A 17,099-nucleotide genomic window follows, 5' to 3' on the forward strand; every position below is an offset into this window, starting at 1 on the left:
ACTGTTCAGAACTGAAAGCAAGGAGAGATTCCAGTCAGATCTGTAAATAAAAGCAGCACACATGTACTTGCATACAGTTGTTAGGCACACAGTTAACCTCTTGATTGCCCTTCGGATCATTCCTGTTACCCTGTCAGTGTCATTAGAACAGTGTACAGTATTATCACTGATCACCGAATTAATGTTACTAGTAATGTCAGTGTCAGTTAGTATACCTCCCATATAGTGTCAGCACCAGATTGCCCACCACACTATCACATTTACAATATGTCGGTGATCACTGGCATTGCTAGTATAGTGTCTATAAGAATCAGTACGCTGATCACGATCAGAACTATACTAGTGTCCCCAAAAGGGCAGTTTGGTTTTTACCAAAGATATGTAGCAGAATACAATATATGTTTAATTTATGTATAAATATGCAGTATATGCTGAATATGTTTAATAAGAGAAATTAGAAAATATTGTTTTTCTTTTTGTTTTGTTTTAATCTTTGATATTTTTTGGTTTATATAATAAAGAATAAAACGCCCAGTGGTGATCAAATACCACCAAAAGAAAGCTTTATTTGTGCGAAAAAAATATTTAAATTTCAATTGGGTACATGGTTGCATGCCTGCACAATTGCCAGGTAAAGCAGCACAGTGTTGTACAGCAAAACATGCTCTGGTAATAAATGGGGGTAAAACCGTCTGGTGGTCAAGTGGTTAAAAGACTAAAAGATTATGCAGGTTAGTATACAGTACTTCGGAGAATGAAAAAATGGGTGTCCCCCTAGCAAGGGGTTGGGACTTTAAAGGCAACCAGAATAACAAATTATACATTTTAAAATCATTTAATTATCGTATAAATGTCTATATAAATGTCGTATAAATGTCTACAGTACTTAGTTTTCAATCCTTCTGCAAGTAATGTAGAGTCTTTCAGTTTCCATTACCTTTGTTATTTAGGATTTATAATATCTTTTACTTTAACAGGTCACTAAAACTACAAACGTGTTTTAGAGTGTAGAAGATTGAGAGCACAAGATACTTCTAAAGAAGGCAAGAGTGAGGACAAACAGGGAAATAAAAGAATGCTTCAATCTCTTTTCTACGTTTAAAATTAAACCTTTCTTTTGAGTGAGTTACAATTAGAAACTCTGAAAAAAAATAATAATTTTTGCCAATTATTTTTAATTTCATTCACTTTCTGTCCTGCTGACCACTGTTAAAAAAAGATTAAAAATAATAATAATAATAATAATATTGGCAGATGTCCTTACCCTCCTGATAAAATAAATAAATAAATGTAATAGATTCTGGTGTGAATGTTCGTGTTGGAGAGATTTTACACGGCAATAAAATCCTAAGAAGGTTTTAACTCATCCCTCTGTAAACCGTATACATTTTATCTACAGTAACACAAAATATTTCTAAAAACATTGATCAATGTAGACAAAAGGGTGTTTTTTTAATCTCGTAAAGGTTTTTGATTATAGACTGCACACAAAAAAAAAAAATATTATTTTTGCAAGACGATATCACCAAAAGAAAGCCTTGTTTGTCCTAACAAAGATGACAATAATGTCAGGATTTAACAGATGCCTAATAGGCAGCTGGCTCAGCCACCCAAGGCCCATACACACAATCAGAAAATCGTATGAAAAATACCGCTTTTGAGGTGATCGTATGATAATCTTCTCGTTCGTACACAGCTTTAGAGAGCCGATCATGACAAATCATGCAAAATTAGACAAGCACAAAAGTTGTTCTCATAAGATACCAGAATGTACGAATGTTTAATTAGTACAGATGTCATTTGAAAATGCAATAAAAATACACTAAAACACATTACATCACTTCTGAATTTTTATTATGTCATACAAGAGTAAACTTCTTTTTGATAAGAGTCTAGCACGTAAAAAAAACAAAAAAAAACGATAATTTGTCCAAAAATATAACATTTTGTGTAACAGTCATTAGTGCGCCACTTAGAGCCTGAGCCAGGCGCTCCCGCCTCTGTCATAGTGCAGTGCTCCAGTGAGCGTTGGAGGGGCAGAGCAGAGAGACGGTGACTGACAGTTCTCTGAAAACAGAGAACTGCGTAGTCTCAGCGGTCCATGATCGCTCAGTTCTCGGTGTAGAGCCGGCAGGGGACTGATGCTGCAGCCATCTAGGCGAGTATGCAGAGGCGCATTGCGGGCAGTATTAACCCTTTTTTGTCCGCTAGCGGGGGTAAAACCGCACCGATAGCGGCTAAATACGCCGTAATTCCAGAGGTAGAGCACCGCTAAAAATAGCGCCGCTTTACCGCCACGCACCTCCCACCCCAGTATGAAAGGGGCCTTAGGGATTTCCTCACTTCCTGTTTTGGCTATGGGATACAACATGATTGTAAATCTCCCAAATGGGACACAGATGACAAAAAAACAACAAAAAGTGTTAGGGGTTATAACTCTCCCAGTTCACATATGTCCAGGCATGTTTTTTCAAAGGAGTCTGGTGTGGTTTAATTCACCGGTTCAGATGAGTTTCAAGTGCAAACTTTTAAAGTGTATGATACTTAAATCGCACCTGAACCAGACTGAAAATTGTACAGGACTCGTTTTAAAAAGGCACTGCTCCATAGAAAGCCAGTTCAGCTCACATGTCAATACAAATCAAATGCAGTTCAAAAATTCTCCCATTCTACAAGACTCTGGTCTGGCCTCACCTGGAGTATGCTGTCCAGTTCTGGGCACCAGTCCTCAGAAAGGATGTAGTGAAAATGGAGAGAGTACAGAGAAGGGCAACAAAGCTAATAGAGTGACTGGAGGATATGAGTTATGAAGAAAGGTTGTGAGCACTGAACTTAGTCTCTCTGGAGAACAGACACTTGAGAGGGGATATGATTTCAATTTACAAATACTGTACTGGTGACCCCACAATAGGGATAAAAGGAGTATAAAAAGAGTTTTATAAGACACGTGGCCACTCATTAAAACTACAAGAAAAGAGGTTTAACCTTAAACTGCGTAGAGGGTTCTTTACTGTAAGAGCGGCAAGGATGTGGAATTCCCTTCCATAGGCGGTGGTCTCAGCGGTGAGCATTGATAGTTTCATAAAACTATTAGATAAGCACCTGAACGGCCTCAACACACAGGGATATACAATGAAATACTGACATATAATCACACACATAGGTTGGACTGGATGAACTTGTGTCTTTTTTCAACCTCACCTACTATGTAACTATGTAATTTCAGGCCACATTCACACCTAGAGTAGTGAGAGCGCATGATTTTTGTCTCCTTTTTCCAGTGACACACATAGGGCAGCCCAGTGATTTTAATGTAAAATGCATCTAATTTGCATATATGTGAACCGAGCAACACTATCCAAAATGAAAAAAATAAAACATTTTTTCCTATAGCTCTATGATAAGTAAAATAACAGAGTTATCGACAAATAAACAAGGCACCAGCAGAAATGTAAGAATTGCAATGATCCATGGTTGGTGTACAAGTGTGAGAGCAGAAGTGGTTAAAACCAAAGCGCACATCTTTGCCTTTCCTGGGTTTCTGTGTCACGGTGACTGACAGCATATTCAGGAAAAGCATGCATATTTATGTTAGTTTGCTTGAGTTTTGGTGTTTGCAATAAAATATTTGACACCAGCAATTTCAATTACAGCATTTAAAGATTAGACGCAAGCTTTCATCAGATTATTTTACATTCTGCATCAACATCATCTGCTTCATACAACACTAATGACAGAAAACATGCTAGATCTCATTGCAGTTTTGCCAATAAAGATTATAAAATGATGCATTGTGTCGGCTTTTCTCCCCTCACATGTTACAGATATAAACATACCCTCTGTGGTTGTGCTAGGAGACAGTAAATCCCACTTCTGTATGTGCTTTGTATAGATATTGCGAACAGATCATCTCGCCATCTGTGACAGGATATAACAATCACGTTTGACCATAACCTCTACATATAAATAGCTGCATTTCATTTTATGTGCGATGATTACAAGAATGTGTACGACAGGTTGCAAAACTGCACAAATGAATATTTGGCTGCCTATGGCACTATAATAAATATTGTTTGTCCCTAAGTAATGTATTATCATAGTGCGCACAGTGTATTAATGCTTGTTTACCAGGAACAGATTATGTAAGCAAACAGAGGCGAATAGAAAGATAAGGCTTTTCAATTCAGTCAGTTTGCCAATGTCACTTGACTGCAAAGATTCTGTGGTATATCTGAAAGGCCGTTTCATTGAAAGCACTTATTCGATCCTTAAAGCAGGTTTCCATTGTTGTAGTTGAACTTGAGCAAACCCCACCATATGTATTTATGTAATCCCAATTACAGTGTAAACTTAAAAATAAAAAATAAATACATTCTGATCTTTTACATGTTTCTCAGGAGAATGCCTCATGGCTGACTGCAAAGATTTCTGAACAATGTTAGAGCCACTCTGTCCCAATAGGAAGTCTAAAACTGGCCACAGATGGATCGAACCTCCACGTATGGTGGTTTCTGCTTGAGAAAAGTCATGCTAATGAATGGGAATGCTGGAAAAGTTTCATTTGATCAACACTTAGGGCTGCATTCACACCAGAGCGTAGGGTCTTTGTGCGTTTTTGCGCTGGGTTTTATGCACAATTTTGGCACGTTTTTAATGCGCGACGTGTGTGCGTTTTTGAGCTCTGCCATTTTTGTATACGTCAATAGAGAAAACTATCATCTGTTGTATCATTTGTTGCTAGGTATTTTTAACTTTTGTTTATTTTTTTAATTAGTATTATACATTTATTATATATTTTTTGTTAGGGTAAGGGGTTAAAGTTAAGGTTAGGGTTAGAGGTTATTTATTTACTATTACTGTATAAACTCGAGTATAAGCCGACCCGAATATAAGCCGAGGCACCTAATTTTACCACAAAAAACGGTGAAAACGTATTATGGAGTATAAGCCTAGGGTGTCCATCTGCATGCCTCACTGTGTCCATGTGCATGCCTCACTGTGCCCATGCCTAGACTGAAGTTTAACATGGGAATTTATAGAAGAGGTGCACGGCATTGAAAAAATCGGTGCTCCCCGGTTATAGGTCCCCCAGACAACAAACTTTGCACACTCGTACGGGAAGAGTGGGGCTACATGTGTTTCAAGTTTGGGGTCCAGGGGACCTACGACCGGCCGGCACCAGGTCCCCAAAGTTTGGGAGATCAGGCACAAAAAAGTGACTGGAGTATAAGACGAGGGGGGCATTTTCATCACAAAAAAAATCTGCTGAAAAACTCGGCTTATACTCGAGTATATAGAGTACTTAGGGCCAGATTCACAGTGAGAGTATGCCGGCGTATCTACTGATACACCGGCGTACTTTTAAATTTGCCGCGTCGTATCTTTAGTTTGAATCCTCAAACCAAGATACGACGGCTTCTGACTTCGATTCGACAGGCGTACGGCTTCGTACGCCTTCGGATCGTAGGTGCAATACTTCGGCGCCCGCTGGGTGGAGTTTGCGTCATTTTTCGCGTCGGGTATGCCAATTCGCTTTTTCCGTCGATCACGACGGTACACGCGGCCGTTGCATTCTCTTACGTCGTCGCTAGTCGGCTTTTCGTGGCATATAGACAGACTTGCCATGTTAAAGTATGCCCGTCGTTCCCGCGTCAAATTTTGACATTTTTTTTTTGGGCAAGTCGTCCGTGAATAGGAAAGGACGTAACTCACGTCTACGTTAAAAAAATTACGTCAGTGCGAAATTTCGAAAACGGAGCATGCGCATTTCAATCGGGGCGGGGACGTGCTTCATTTAAATGAATCACGCCCCCTACCCACCCAATTTGAAATGCGCCGAGAAATACACTACGCCGCCGTAACTTACGGCGCAAAATCTTCCTGGATTCGAAATTCCGCCAGGGCAATTCTTTGTGAATCTGGCCCTTAGTATTCATTTATTGTATGTGTGTCACCAGTGCAAACAATAATTGTAAATGGATAAGCTGCAGCTACAGTGCTTCCCAACACAGTAATATAATCAACTGCAATGCCATTAGTGGATAGCTGCGCTCAAGAAACATATAAAACAAATACAACCTATGTGCAAAAAAATAAAATAAAAATAAAATATATTATTTACATATGAATTAGTCTACAAGTGAAAAAAAAAATCATTGTTGCACTTGTGTAATATATATATATATATATATATATATATATATATATATATATATATATATATATATATATATATTTTGCACATAGGTTGTATTTGTTAGTTTGTTTATTTATTTATAAGGGGGAGATTATCTAATCTATCTATCGATCTATCTATCTATCTATCTATATACATACATACATATATATATGTTTCTTAAGCGCAGCTATCCACTAGCAGCACTGCAGAATTAATTTATTGAATTGATTTATTGTTTATGATTATTTTTGTGTGTGTGTGTTTTACACTTATTTATTAGTAGTAGTAGTAGTATTACACCTTAACCCTAACAAAGATAAAAACAAACAACACTATGTGGGTTATTTACTAAAGGCAAATCCACTTTGCTCTACAAGTGCAAACTACAAGTACAAATTGCACTGAAATTGCACTGAAAGTGCACTTGGAATTGTAGTTGCTGTAGATCCGAGGGGGACACGCAAGGAAAATAAAAAAAACAGCATTTTAGCTTGTACATGATTGGATGATAAAATCAGCAGAGATTCCCCTCATTTCAGATCTACCCCTCAGATTTAAAGTGACTGCACTTTCAAGTGCTCTTTGCACGTGTAGTTTGTACTTGTAGTGAAAAGTGGATTTGCCTTTCGTAAATAACCCCCATTAGTCAGGAAGCTAGTTCAGCTAATACCAATTCTCATACAGCTAATGACAATTTTTCTGCAGTTACTGCTCATTCCTTAATGCCAATTCTCATGAGCAGTAGCTGCAGAAAAATTTGCATTAGCTGCATGACAATCAGTTTTAGCAAATGAGCATTAAGGAATGATTAGTAGCTGCAGAAGTATTTGCATTAGCTGTATGAGAATTAGTATTAGCTTAACTAGCTTCCTGAAATTATTAAAGTTATTTATGTTAATACTACTACTTATAAATGAATAAATGTAAAATAAATACACAAATAAAAATAGTCATAAATAAATAATAAATTAAATAAATGAATACCAAGTAAAAATAAAACAATACAAATATATAACTAAAACACCCTAACCCAAACACAAAATAAATAAATTACTATTATTATAATCAATAATATATATATATTTTTTTGTTTGGGTGTTTATTATTATTTATAATAAAGTATTTAATATTTTTAAGGCTAGGGGTTAATTATCATGTATGCATTATTACATATTAATAATTTATTTAAATTATTTATGATGATGATTTTAGTTTGAGCAGAAAGTCACACGCACACGCGTGACAAAACAAGCAAATGGTGCGTTTCTATTAATTTCCATGGGAATAAAAATGCAACAAACACGCTCAAATCGGCCCAATTTGAGTTACAAAAAAAGCTCCAGAACTCTTGAGCTTCAGGCGACTTGGAGTGGAGATGTGAACCCTCTCCATAGAGAACTGATTTGTTCTCCTTCAGCATTTTGGAGCATCAAGCTTCAAGCTACACAATACTGAGTTGTAAATGGGGCCTTACAGCCAATCAGAGGAGTCCCTCCATCCACCTCGTTTGTGTGAATATGGGAATCTGTTAATTTTTTTTTTTCTTTCGATCAGCGCTCTGGATTTTTGGTAAATGCATTGATATCTACAAATACAATGTTGTAGGTGGTGCTTACTATAAAGGCACTATTCTTTGCCTTTAAGAATAGAGGAAAATTAGCTTTCCATGCCTTATGCCGCGTACACACGATAATTTTTCGGCATGAAAAAAAAAAGTTTTTTCGGCATGTAGAAAAAAAAAAGTTTTTCCAACTTCATCTTTAAAACGACGTTGCCCACACACCATCGTTTTTAAAAAAAGGCTCTAGCAAAGCGCGGTGACGTACAACACGTACGATGGTACTCTAAAGGGGAAGTTCCATGCGGATGACGCCACCCTTGGGGCTGCTTTAGCTGATTCTGTGTTAGTAAAAGACAATTCGCGCTTTTCTGTCCGTTACAGCGTGATGAATGTGCTTACTCCATTACGAATGGTAGCTTTACCAGAACGAGCGCTCCCGTCTCATAACTTGCTTCTGAGCATGCGCGGGTTTTTAACGTCGTTTTAGCGCACACACGATCATTTTTTACAACCCAAAAAACGACATTGTTTAAAGCGTCGTTAAAAAATGCAGCATGTTCGAATTTTTTTTTTGGTAGTTTTTCAGAACCTAAAAAATGATGTGAACCCACACACGATCATTTTAAATGACATTTTTTAAAAACAATGTTTTTTTCATGCCGAAAAATGATCGTGTGTACGCGGCATTAGGCTGGACTTCACCAAATAGGGAAAGAGCAACTTGATGGCAACCCCCACCCCTTTAATAATTGCTACATTCACAAAGCGCAGCGTGGCTCGCATGTGTGCAGTGGAAAACTGCTGCAAGGCTTTACTGCCAGTTTCCTTTAGTTAAGATGCCTGTGCCTGGACCCGAAGCCCATCGAAGAATCAGCTTGGGTGATGACAGCACTGAATCCCTGGACAGGTAACCATTTTTTCAGCCCTTAACATATCAAATACAGGGACAACATATTCACTTGCTGCCTAGTATATCCCACTCACAGGGGCGTCATTAGGGGTGGGCTGGGGAGGCTGGAGTCCTGAATGGGCGCCCGAAAAGCCCAGAGTCTCAGGTATGCGGTATTTAATTACTTAGCCCTGAGCTCTGCCATTTGCCAAGCAGGGACAATTCTGCTTTTGACAGCCGCCGAGTGTGGCCGAGAGACATAGCGGTTGCCGCCTTCTGGTGCCTGCAGCGCCTATGATGGATGTCCCACTGGTCCAATGCCGGGACCACGGGACATGTGACGTCCATCATAGGCGCTGCAAGCTCAGAAGGCGGGAATTACAATGCCGCCCGCCACACCATGCGACATCCCCGCTCCCTGCTCGGTACGGCAATCTCCTCCTCGGCTCCTGAGCCTCCTCTGGCGACTGTCTGACTCCCCCACCTTGACAGAATATGAGATATTAGCATGGGAGTCAGTGATTGTGCATGTAGGTCAATGTTACTGCATGTAGGTCATGTCACTGCATGTAGGTCACACGTAGGTCATGTTACTGCATGTAGGTCATGTCTGTGTATGTAGGTCATTTTACTGTATGTAGGTCATATGTCAGAAACAACTCTGAAAGACATGCTAGTGTCCCTAAGAGCTTCCTTACATGCTGATCTCATGGAATGTGTAACTGACATACCTACACGTCAGTGTGTGTATGTCAGTGTGTGTGTGTACTGACATTATATATATATATATATATATATATATATATATATATATATATATATATATATATACATATACATATACACACACACACATACACACACACATACACACACACATACATACATAGGTCAGGGTATGTGTGTCAGGTAGGTCAACCCGCGCGCCGCGCAACCGCACCCGAAAAGGTGCCGGCTTTGGGCTGAAGCCCCTGGTCTTTTTGCCACCTAGCAACGCCCCTGCCCACCCACTTCAGGTGCCATTGTAACGCAATAATCCATTTTATTCACTTTGTCAGTGGTCATAATGTTATGGCTGATCAGTGGACATGAAAGGTACAAACAGAAGTAAAATCTATGTGGCCTTTGATCTGTGCAAATGTTGGTATTTTTAAAACTACAGGGTCATTTAATGTACAATAGTACCCTGTAGAGGATTATCAGAGGAAAATTACCATTTACAAAATTGCATAAATGCTGTTCCTGGTTGGTTAGCATAAAAGTACAAGGAAAGCAATTAAACTTCTCAGTAAATTATAGAAGGAGACCAGCAAGTGTTATAACTTTTATGAAATGTAGACACTGCTGCCACCTTGACGCCCAGATTCATCCCATCTGACAGCGTTTTGTGAAGCCCCAGCTTGCCTTGCTGACAACTTTCGGATAATTTGAAAATAATTGCAGCACTCGCAAATAAATATAATAAAATGGATTGCAGACAATAAATGCAATGATTCATAAACAATTCATGAAAGTCCAAAAATGTTAATATGCTCCAATATGAAAGTGCAGTCATGCTCCAAAACTCAAGGTGTGCCACACTCCCTCCTGTGTCCTCACTCACTGGATGGAATGGACCCATAGCTTGTCAGTCTGGGGGTCGTTCAGGCTTTGAGAAGTTGGCCAGGGATGGCTAGATCACATCAGTGTGTCAATAAGATCTCTGAAATGTGTAAACATCAAATGTGGACCATGATACCAGGAATTAAAAGAAAAGTTGCCATACTGATGAAGCACTGTTGACCAAAAGATTTATTGCGCAAGTGGACAAGTACTTACAAACCGATGGATAAAAATAAGCATAAATCCAGTAAAAGTTTACAACAGCAGGTGAAAGTCGTCAGCGTGCGTTCGAACGAAAGACCGAAATGCATTGACGTAATTTCCGGTTCCGAATCCACAAGACGTTCACCTGCTGTTGTAAACTTTTACTGGATTCATGCTTATTTCATGCTCACGCTCACCTGACATACAGGTCTCCAAAGCGTTATGGATATAGATCACTCCATCCATCAGATTCCCCAATGGCAATCCAATCACCAGGCTAAAAAGTTGCAAGGTCCCTTTTAATCATCCTATATGACGGCGGCAGGGCCACTTTAAATCCACAGCAAACAAACTCCTCAACTTGTTGGCTACACAATCTCACCCAAGGGAAACACAAGGAAGCTTCCAATTGTGTATTACATTTTTTATAATAAAAATAAATCCGAACAGCAGCAGAAAGCACACTCGTATTGTAAAATTTATATCACCAGCATAAAATGAAACAACTCCCGGTATCGCGCCTGTGGACCGGAAGTGACGTAATAGAATGCATTAAGGTAGAAAACCTTGAGCCTTTATAACCCCTTTAAACTAAAAACTTAAGTCAGAGCATTTTCCAGCTTAATAAAAGTAATAATATGCACTTTGTGGAATCCAGCTCTTGGGCAAGTTGACACACCTACCTTAGCAATGGTACTGTTCAATCAAAATGCCTCCCTGGACAGACCTGGGTGCTTTAAATTACCTGAATTTATTATTAGGGTTTTACTCTTGCTTAAATTTTACGTTTTCAATGCCGAGTACATGGTCATTGCAGTAATAGTGTTCTATATGCCTGGGGTTGTACTAAAAAGTGGTATTTAATTATGGTCCTCAGTGCGAAACAACTGTATTAATAACCTACTAGGCTGTAATATGTGAAAGTGATAAGATTATTAAATGTATGTTTTAGTAAATAATTGTATCCATGCAAGTTAAAGGAGTTGTAAAGGAAAACATTTTTTTTTGCTGAAATGACTGTTTACAGGGTATATAGACATAATAGTTAACGGATTCCTTTTAAAAATGATTAAAAATAGTAGTACTGTGGTTATCGGGAAACAGACAACCAGGAAGTGTGGATATCAGAGAAGAATTACAGCAACTTGAGAGCAAAAACGAACAATGAGGACATGAAAACAGCACTGCATTATGGTAAAGGAAGCTATTAAGAAAAAAGAAAAACTTTACAAACCCTTTAATGTAATAAAAAAATTGTTTCCAAGTTAGGATTGTAATTCCAAACAAGACGTACATTGGGTGTTTACATTTGGTCATTACATATCAGAAACCAGATCATTTACTATAACAATCATAAAATAAAACACAGATACAGCCCTGATCAGGCTCTGCCTTACGGTTCTTCTTTGCTGTTCTTTTTATTGACCGTCTTTATTGACATCAAATAGCCACAAAAGCTCCAGGCAGCCACAGACAATGTAATCTAGGGTGTCTAGTTGTGGGTCACATGAGGAAGTTTAGGAGCAGCATTTTTTATTGATGGCCCACGGAGGTTTGTTTACAAAAAATAATTATGTGGTTTGGTAATTCAGGCATTGATTCACGTGAACCGTGAATTTCATTTAAGAATACTAATTGCTGTATGTACACCTCTGCATCAGTAAAGAGAACTGAAAAATAAGCACTTGGTAAAGGGTGTTGAGAAGTGAAGTTGAGCAATAGTAAGCCACATTGCTCTAGATAGCTTGTTAGGAGTCTTCTTTTCAAAGGCTGACAACAGCACTCCTGCTTGTGTTTTTTTTTATCACTTCAGCCCTGGAAGCATTTACCTACTTCCTGACCAGGCCATGTTTTTGCGATATGGCACTGCATCGCTTTAACTGACATTTGCACGGTCATGCGATGTTGTACACAAATAAAATGTATGTTTTTTCCCCCCACAAATAGAGCTTTCTTTTGGTGGTATTTGACCACCTCTGCGGTTTTTATTTTTTGCGCTATAAACCAAAAAGAAGCGACAATTTTGAAAAAAAAATGCTATAATAAATATCCCCAAAAAAATAATAATGGTCTTCATTAGTTTAGGCCAATATGTATTCTTCTACATCAGTGGTTCTCAACCTGGGGTCGGGACCCCCTCGGGGGTCAAATGATGATTTGCCAGGGGTCCCCAATTCCTGGGCTGTTCCTGAAGCCCGCACCACTCTCCCAGCTTTCTTGCGGCTGCTCAGCAGGGCTGTCTCTGGAGCCGGTGGCCACCCAGCCGGGCTATTCCTGGAGCACATAATCGCCCACTCAGCCTCTTCACTGCATGGCTGGGGGGCAGAGACTAGAGGTCCACTGACTGGTGAGGATTGTGAGGTGGGAGGGGCTGGAGGAGACTAGGCATGTGCAATTTTTTAAGTTACGAATACTTTTTCCGTAAATTTTCGTTATTTTAGTTGATTTGTTAACATACGAATGAACGAACGGTTTAGCGCAATTAATAACGAATAACGATATTTTCAAAATAACGAATATGAAAAACAACGAAGATACGAAAGATGAAAGAAACGAAAACATAGAAACAACGAAAATACCGAACCCAAAAAAAAAAAAATTACGAAAAACAAAATGAACGAAAATGCAAACTTACTAATATTCGAAGACCGAAAAGAAAACAACTGAAATGCCGAACAAAGAATAAAAAACGAAAATCAAAACTAACGAAAAATAAATTACGAATCTTCGGAACACGGAAATGAAAACAACAAAAATACAAAATAATGTAAATTAGCTTTCGTTAGTACTGAAATATTTCTGGACATTGACCAATAGCCACTGAGCGCTGTCCCTTTCCTCTGAAGAGATTTGTTCCTTCCTCCAATGAGCTTCTTTCTCATTACCTCCTGGCTCCTTGTGTCTTTTTCTGTGTTAGACTGCAGTGCATCTAATTTCTAGATTTGTATTTGTAATATCTGACATATTTTAGTTTTCTTCTACGTCAGACTTCATTCTAGACAGGGTGTGTGTGCTAACTAAGACAGTCAAGTCAATCACAGTAAAGTACGAATTACAAAATTACGACGAGTAGTGTGTCGAATAAATGTAAAATGTATTCTAACAGAATTACGAATGCAATAAAATCTACAAAAGTACGTTTTTACAATCAAAGGAAATTAGACACGAAAATACGAATGATCATAAAGCAACGAAAATATATTTCTTACGAAAATACGAATGCGGCATGATGGAAAATATAATGTAAATACGAATAGCAAAACAACGAAAATTAAACTAACGTAAAAACTAAGAAACGAATAAAATCATTTTAAAAATACGAACGCGGCAGAATACAAAATATAACGAAAATACGAATCTCGATTCAACGAAAAATAAACTAACAGAAAAAAACGGAAACGGAAAAAAGAGTGTTACGAAAATACTAAAGAGTACGAATACGATAACTAACGTCTTACAAAATTACGACTCGTTACGAATCACGATAAACGAACAGAAACGAAACAGAAATAAACAAAAATTTTTGCTGTGCACATGTCTAGAGGAGACCCTATCTCCTGATTTCAGCATAGGTGTCACTGCTACGAGACACCACAAAGTCGGAGACACACTGGGTAACACTACCTGTGATTATAGTTGCCATTAAAAGTCCCCACTACAGTTCTCAGATCAGCAGATGACCTTGATCAAGAGCACCTAAGTTGGCTGATCAGAACTCCCCCCAGCATTGCCACTCATCCCATTCCCCCTCCACCAAGGAGTAAGAGAAGGAATTAAAATAGAGAATACGTGCAAGGGGGAGGAAAAGAGGGGGAGGAAGAAAGAAAATGTGAGAGAAAGAACAAGAGAGACGGCTAGAGAGAGGGATGGGGGAGAAAACAAGAAATTAGGATAGCAAGAGATAAAAAGGAAAAAGAGGAGAACAAAGAGAAAGAGTGATACATCCTAAAATGTACCATATGAGGTTTTAATACTGTACGAGTGGAGGGGACTCAGGGAGCCCTAAATTTCCATGGGTTAGGGTCGCAAATTACTTGTCTTGCCTTAGGTGCTGACAACCCACGCTACGAAAATAATTTTACTGTAAGGGGTCGCCACAACATGGGAAATTTTATTATGGGGTCACGGCACTAAAAGGTTGAGAACCACTGTTCTACATCATTTTTGTAACAATTTTTTTTTTAAATGCAATAAGCATATATTGATTGGTTTGCGCAAAAGTCATAGCATCTACAAAATTGGGGATATATTTATGGCATTTTTGTATTTTTAATGAATTATTACTAGTAATGGCAGTGATCAGCGATTTTTAGCAGGACTGTGACATTCGGGCGGACAGATCGGACACTTTTATCACTTTTTTGGGACAACCGACATTTATACAGTGACAGTGCTACAAATAGCCACGGATTACTGTAAAAATGTCACTGGCAGGGAAAGGATTAACACTAGCGTGAGATCAAGGGGTTAAGTGTTCCCTAGGGAGGTGTGTAACTGTGGGGGAGGGGACTGACTGGGAATAGAGAGAGATTGCTTTTCCTGATTACTGGGAACAGAAGATCTCTCTCTACTTTCCTGACGTAATGGAGATCTGTCTGTTTACATTGACAGACCCTTGTTCTGGCTCTCTGATCAACAGACATCGCAGCCGCTGGCCACACGCATTAGTGCGGGCACGCGCCCCCTATAGCTCTTAAAGCGGCCAATGTACACCTGCGGCGGTTTGCACAGCCGTGTCAACCTGCCACAGTATAATGATGACTGGTCGGCAAGCAGTTAAACAAACATGCGATACTTGTATCACATGTGTAACATGCACCCTCTGTGCAAGGATTTTGCACAGAGCGGCCCCGATCCTCCTTCTCTGGGGTCCCCCAGCTGCACTCCTCTTCTCGAGTTTCCCCACGGAGAGCCACTTTCTATGGGAGCACTCAAACGGGCATGCTCCCGAGTCCTGCTGCTGTGTCCACAGACAGCAGGACTCAGCCCTTCCTCTGCCTTCCGTGACACTATATTTGATTGACAGCAGCGGGAGCCAATGGCTCCTGCTGCTATCAATCTATCCCATGAGGACCCGAGACACCGGCTGGAGCGGATGTGCTCGTCCCCGTCGCTGGAACAATCAGGCACAGGGAAGAAAAAAAAAAAAAAAAAAAGAGGGGACCTGGGGGGCATCTGCAGCACAAAAGGTTTTTCCTCTTAATGCAAAGAATGCTTTAAGGTGAAAAACTGTGAGGGTTTACAATCTCTTTAATGTCAAACACTACAACTCATAACCATTTGACTGTGAAACCCTACACCAAGGGTCTTTAAACTATGGCCCTCCAGTTGTTCCGGAACTACAATTCCCATCATGTCTAGTCATTTCTGTGAACATCAGAGTTTTATATTGCCTTGTGGGATGTGTAGTTCCTGCAACAGCTGAAGGACCAGAGTTTGAAGATCCCTGCCCTACGCAAAATATATGTGCCTTTGGATTTAGGTGCAATGACCAGTGAAATCCAAAACTTACAAATGTCACTGGTATGCCATTACCATTGTAATGCAGCTACCATTATTTTGACTGAATGGTACTTGTCCATGGTACTGAAATACTCAAACTACAGCACCACACCTACACTGTCAAGGGAGCTATGCTAATTATTTTAACTATTTTACATTTTTTTAAGAACTAGAAAAGGAGTTTTTCATTTTCATTTCAGTATTACTGGTCTGGAGGATCACAGGGGATTGCCATGGTTCAGTTCTAATGTTGTGAACTTGTGAACAGAAAACCAAGGGGAAGGCTTACAAATCTGAGAAACATACCTAGTGGTGAAAAGCCCAAGAGGCACAGACTAAACAAGTCAATTTCCTACCAAAGGAAAAATAATTCCTATTCTTTAACCACTTAAGCCCCGGACCAAAATGCAGGTAAAGGACCAGGCCCCTTTTTGCGATTCGGCACTGCGTCGCTTTAACTGACAATTGCGCTGTCGTGCGATGTGGCTTCCAAACAAAATTGGCGTCCTTTTTTTCCCACAAATAGAGCTTTCTTTTGGTGGTATTTGATCACCTCTGCGGTTTTTTTTTTTTTGTTCTTTAGACAAAAATAGAGCGACAATTTTGAAAAAAATGCAATATTTTTTACTTTTTGCTATAATAAATATCCCCCAAAAATATATAAAAAAATTGTTTTTTTCCTCAGTTTAGGCCGATACGTATTCTTCTACATATTTTTGGTAAAAAAAAAAAAATCGCAATAAGCGTTTTGGTTTGCGCAAAATTTATAGCGTTTACAAAATAGGGGATAGTTTTATTGCATTTTGATTCATTTTTATTTTTTACTACTAATGGCGGCGATCAGCGATTTTTTTTCGTGACTGCGACATTATGGCGGACACTTCGGACAATTTTGACACATTTTTGGGACCATTGTCATTTTCACAGCAAAAAATGCATTTAAAATGCATTGTTTATTGTGGAAATGACAGTTACAGTTTGGGAGTTAACCACAGGGGGCGCTGAAGGAGTTATGTTTCACCTAGTGTGTGTTTACAACTGTAGGGGGGTGTGGCTTCAGGAGTGACGTCATCGATTGTGTCTCCCTATAAAGGGGATGACACGATCGATGCAGCTGCCACAGTGAAACACGGGGAAGCCGTGTTTATACGCGGCTCTCCCCG

The 17,099-nt window shown here is 39.2% G+C and overlaps 1 protein-coding gene across 2 annotated transcripts in view; it reads right to left on the reverse strand.

The window, feature by feature from the left end:
- Window positions 1-17,099, reverse strand: part of MAGI3 (membrane associated guanylate kinase, WW and PDZ domain containing 3) — a 501,439-nt gene that overhangs the window by 218,459 nt on the left and 265,881 nt on the right. The window lies entirely within an intron of this gene.

This window comes from Rana temporaria, chromosome 2, assembly GCF_905171775.1.
Source record: "Rana temporaria chromosome 2, aRanTem1.1, whole genome shotgun sequence".
Lineage (NCBI taxonomy): Eukaryota > Metazoa > Chordata > Amphibia > Anura > Ranidae > Rana > Rana temporaria.